We start from the raw sequence: 6,000 nt of genomic DNA, 5'->3' as shown, positions 1-6,000 counted from the left end.
ATTTAAGAGTTAGCACTGATTGGCTATAATGCAAGCCCTTCAAAATAACTGAGAGAAGGGAACGGTCTGCAGAGGCCTAGAAACAAGGTAATCACAGAGGTGAAAAGTTTAATAATATAACAGTGTTGGTTATACAAAACTGGGGAATGGATAATAAAGGGATTATTTATCTTTTTAAACAATAACAGTTTTGGAGTAAACTGTACCTTTCATGTATTGCAAAACTTCACAAAAAAGCATTGTAACTGCAATGTGCTTATATCCATTTGAACAGCCTATTTATTTATACAGGTGTTTTTTAATCTTTATAAGACCTCACATCTTATACACTTAAAATTCATATGAAAGACAGTTATATTGCAATTACCATCAGTATGAATACATCATCTCTCTAAACTGTCCTGCAAACCAAAGGACAGTCACTATTGGAGAACATTGTCCCTACCAAGGGCTTGATTACAAGTGGTGCACTAAATTTATTGCATGCACAATATAGCAATATTGCAGGCACGTTAATTTGTGCACATATTATAAGTTGAAAGTAAATGTGTTTGCTCAAGTGTAATCTAAGGCCTAGATTTAGAGTTGGGCGGTAGCCGTGAAAACCAGCGTTAGAGGCTCCTAACGCTGGTTTTGGGCTACCGCCGGTATTTAGAGTCAGTCAGGAAAGGGTCTAATGCTCACTTTCCAGCCGCGACTTTTCCATACCGCAGATCCCCTTACGTCAATTGCGTATCCTATCTTTTCAATGGGCCGCAGAAAAAAGTCAGTAGTTAAGAGCTTTTTGGGCTAACGCCAGTTCATAAAGCTCTTAACTACTGTGCTCTACAGTACACTAACACCCATAAACTACCTATGTACCCCTAAACCGAGGCCCCCCCACATCGCCGCTACTCGATTAAATTTTTTTAACCCCTAATCTGCCGACCGCCACCTACGTTATCCTTATGTACCCCTAATCTGCTGCCCCTAACACCGCCGACCCCTATATTATATTTATTAACCTCTAATCTGCCCCCCACAACGTCGCCGCCAGCTACCTACAATAATTAACCCCTAATCTGCCGACCGCAAAGCGCCGCCACCTACGTTATCCTTATGTACCCCTAATCTGCTGCCCCTAACACCGCCGACCCCTATATTATATTTATTAACCCCTAATCTGCCCCCCACAACGTCGCCACCACCTACCTACACTTATTAACCCCTAATCTGCCGAGCGGACCGCACCGCTACTATAATAAAGTTATTAACCCCTAATCCGCCTCACTCCCGCCTCAATAACCCTATAATAAATAGTATTAACCCCTAATCTGCCCTCCCTAACATCGCCGACACCTAACTTCAAACATTAACCCCTAATCTGCCGACCGGAGCTCACCGCTATTCTAATAAAAATTTTAACCCCTAAAGCTAATTCTAACCCTAACCCTAACACACCCCTAAGTTAAATATAATTTTATTCTAACGAAATAAATTAACTCTTATTAAATAAATTATTCCTATTTAAAGCTAAATACTTACCTGTAAAATAAATCCTAATATAGCTACAATATAAATTATAATTATATTGTAGCTATTTTAGGATTAATATTTATTTTACAGGTAACTTTGTAATTATTTTAACCAGGTACAATAGCTATTAAATAGTTAAGAACTATTTAATAGTTACCTAGTTAAAATAATTACAAAATTACCTGTAAAATAAATCCTAACCTAAGTTACAATTAACACTACACTATCAATAAATAAATTAAATAAACTACCTACAATTATCTACAATTAAACCTAACACTACACTATCAATAAATAAATTAAATACAATTCCTACAAATAAATACAATTAAATAAACTAACTAAAGTACAAAAAATAAAAAAGAACTAAGTTACAAAAAATAAAAAAAATATTTACAAACATTAGAAAAAAAATTACAATTTTAAACTAATTACACCTACCCTAAGCCCCCTAATAAAATAACAAAGACCCCCAAAATAAAAAAATGCCCTACCCTATTCTAAATTACAAAAGTTCAAAGCTCTTTTACCTTACCAGCCCTTAAAAGGACCTTTTGTGGGGCATGCCCCAAAGAATTCAGCTCTTTTTTTTTACAGGCAAAACATACAATACCCCCCCCAACATTACAACCCACCACCCACATACCCCTAATCTAACCCAAACCCCCTTAAATAAACCTAACACTAAGCCCCTGAAGATCTTCCTACCTTGTCTTCACCATGCCAGGTATCACCGATCGTTCCAGGCTCCGAAATCTTCATCCAAGCCCAAGAGGGGGCTAGACATCCATCATCCGGCGGCTGAAGAGGTCCAGAAGAGGCTCCAAAATCTTCATCCTATCCGGGAAGAAGAGGCGATCCGGACCGGCAACCATCTTGATCCAAGCGGCATCTTCTATCTTCATCCGATGACGACCGGCTCCATCTTGAAGACCTCCACCGCGGACCCATCTTCTTCTTCCGACGACTTCCCGACGAATGACGGTTCCTTTAAGGGACGTCATCCAAGATGGCGTCCCTCGAATTCCGATTGGCTGATAGGATTCTATCAGCCAATCGGAATTAAGGTAGGAAAATTCTGATTGGCTGATGGAATCAGCCAATCAGAATCAAGTTCAATCCAATTGGCTGATCCGATCAGCCAATCAGATTGAGCTTGCATTCTATTGGCTGATCGGAACAGCCAATAGAATGCAAGCTCAATCTGATTGGCTAATTGAATCAGCCAATCGGATTGAACTTGATTCTGATTGGCTGATTCCATCAGCCAATCAGAATTTTCCTACCTTAATTCCGATTGGCTGATAGAATCCTATCAGCCAATCGGAATTCGAGGGACGCCATCTTGGATGACGTCCCTTAAAGGAACCGTCATTCGTCAGGAAGTCGTCGGAAGAAGAAGATGGGTCCGCGGTGGAGGTCTTCAAGATGGAGCCGGTCGTCATCGGATGAAGATAGAAGATGCCGCTTGGATCAAGATGGTTGCCGGTCCGGATCGCCTCTTCTTCCCGGATAGGATGAAGATTTTGGAGCCTCTTCTGGACCTCTTCAGCCGCCGGATGATGGATGTCTAGCCCCCGCTTGGGCTTGGATGAAGATTTCGGAGCCTGGAACGATCGGTGATACCTGGCATGGTGAAGACAAGGTAGGAAGATCTTCAGGGGCTTAGTGTTAGGTTTATTTAAGGGGGGTTTGGGTTAGATTAGGGGTATGTGGGTGGTGGGTTGTAATGTTGGGGGGGGTATTGTATGTTTTTTTTACAGGCAAAAGAGCTGAATTCTTTGGGGCATGCCCCACAAAAGGTCCTTTTAAGGGCTGGTAAGGTAAAAGAGCTTTGAACTTTTGTAATTTAGAATAGGGTAGGGCATTTTTTTATTTTGGGGGTCTTTGTTATTTTATTAGGGGGCTTAGAGTAGGTGTAATTAGTTTAAAATTGTTGTAATTTTTTTCTAATGTTTGTAAATATTTTTTTATTTTTTGTAACAGTTCTTTTTTATTTTTTGTACTTTAGTTAGTTTATTTAATTGTATTTATTTGTAGGAATTGTATTTAATTTATTTATTGATAGTGTTGTGTTAGGTTTAATTGTAGATAATTGTAGGTAGTTTATTTAATTTATTTATTGATAGTGTAGTGTTAGGTTTAATTGTAACTTAGGTTAGGATTTATTTTACAGGTAATTTTGTAATTATTTTAACTAGGTAGCTATTAAATAGTTATTAACTATTTAATAGCTATTGTACCTGGTTAAAATAATTACAAAGTTGCCTGTAAAATAAATATTAATCCTAAAATAGCTACAATATAATTATAATTTATATTGTAGCTATATTAGGGTTTATTTTACAGGTAAGTATTTAGCTTTAAATAGGAATAATTTATTTAATAAGAGTTAATTTATTTCGTTAGATTTAAATTATATTTAATTTAGGGGGGTGTTAGGGTTAAAGTTAGACTTAGCTTTAGGGGTTAATAAATTTATTAGAGTAGCGGTGAGCTCCTGTCGGCAGATTAGGGGTTAATACTTGAAGTTAGGTGTCGGCAATGTTAGGGAGGGCAGATTAGGGGGTTAATACTATTTATTATAGGGTTATTGAGGCGGGAGTGAGGCGGATTAGGGGTTAATACATTTATTATAGTAGCGCTCAGGTCCGGTCGGCAGATTAGGGGTTAATAAGTGTAGTTAGGTGGAGGCGACGTTGGGGGCGGCAGATTCGGGGTTAATAAATTTAATATAGGGGTCGGCGATGTTAGGGCAGCAGATTAGGGGTACATAGGGATAATGTAGGTGGCGGGGGTGTACGGAGCGGCAGATTAGGGGTTAAAAATAATATGCAGGGGTCAGCGATTGCGGGGGCGGCAGATTAGGGGTTAATAAGTGTAAGGTTAGGGGTGTTTAGACTCGGGGTTCATGTTAGGGTGTTAGGTGCAGACGTAGGAAGTGTTTCCCCATAGAAAACAATGGGGCTGCGTTAGGAGCTGAACGCGGCTTTTTTGCAGGTGTTTTTTTTCAGCTCAAACAGCCCCATTGTTTTCTATGGGGGAATCATGCACGAGCACGTTTTTGAAGCTGGCCACGTCCGTAAGCACCGCTGGTATCGAGAGTTGAAGTTGCGGTAAATATGCTCTATGCTCCTTTTTTGGAGCCTAACGCAGCCATTCTGTGAACTCTAAATACCAGCGGTATTTAAAAGGTGCGGCCAGAAAAAAGCATGCGTAGCTAACGCACCCCTTTGGCCGCAAAACTCTAAATCCAGGCGTAATTTATTGCATGTAGGGTTAGCCTGACTGAGAACCTTGTGTAAAGGGTTAGGACTAAAATAAAGTTGCACCAAACATATCATAAATACATTAAAATAAACTTATACTCATATAAACACTATCTGATAAAAAATTATTCATAAAAAAAAATCATGCCACCCTGCATTGTTTGTATATATATATAAATATATATATATATATACACACATATATATATACATACATACACACATATACACACACACACATACACAGTATCTCACAAAAGTGAGTACACCCCTCACATTTTTGTAAATATTTTATTATATCTTTTCATGTGAAACATCACATGAAAAGATATAATACATCAATGTTTTGTTGCCAACGGTTTAGACATTAATGGCTGTGTGTTGAGTTATTTTGAGGGGACAGCAAATGTACACTGTTATACAGGCTGTACACTCACTACTTTACATTGTAACAAAGTGTCATTTTTTCAGTGTTGTCACATGAAAAGATACAATAAAATATTTACAAGACTAGCCCTAATTCTCTAGTAGTAAATTGATCAGTGAGTGCAGATAACGATCATCCAAAAATTCATAAACAGTATTCGACTCTTATTTGTTGTCATCAAAAATCAAAAGGAAAAAAGGGGAAAGTGGTTATAGTTCTCCAATTAAAAAGAGCCCAAAGTAATCAAATATTTCTAATTTGTAATAACAAACATGTATATATTGCAATCTTATCGATATAATAAGCCCACAAATTGGTTAGATTTCTTGTAGAGAAGATAAAGAAAGGTGGCTGCAAATGTTGTTTTCTTCATATTACCATTACAAGCGTGAGAGGGGAAAGAACAAAGGGATTGAAGCAAAGGGTCGTTTGAACAGCAGGTCACCAGTGATCTGGAGAGGTTTTTCTACCTAACAATCTGTGCTGCACTTACCTCATTCTGATTGAGGTATTTTATTTTTTTATTGTTAGTAGGAAGTTTCCCTATCACCACGGGTATTTGGGCACACCAACTAATTTTTAATTTGGAATCAAATTGTCTATACTTGGATTTTCTGAGAACTGCTTTATTATAATTCACCTGTTGGGACTTTCTTTATCTTTTTATATATATATATATTTATTTATTTATTAGAACCTGAACACAAGAGTAGCAATTAGGTATAGGCAGAGTCAAATGAGAGTGGTATACAACCTCCTCAGGGCAAATAAACAGAGAGTATACCAAAA

General features: G+C 37.9%; 1 protein-coding gene across 2 annotated transcripts in view; it reads right to left on the bottom strand.

Annotated features, from left to right (window-relative positions):
- CCDC69 (coiled-coil domain containing 69) overlaps positions 1-6,000 on the bottom strand; it is a 68,308-nt gene that overhangs the window by 39,671 nt on the left and 22,637 nt on the right. The window lies entirely within an intron of this gene.

This window comes from Bombina bombina, chromosome 6, assembly GCF_027579735.1.
Source record: "Bombina bombina isolate aBomBom1 chromosome 6, aBomBom1.pri, whole genome shotgun sequence".
In the NCBI taxonomy this organism is placed as follows: Eukaryota; Metazoa; Chordata; class Amphibia; order Anura; family Bombinatoridae; genus Bombina; species Bombina bombina.
The sequence above is the reverse complement of the archived record's forward strand: the minus strand, read 5'-3'. Positions and strand labels throughout refer to the sequence as shown.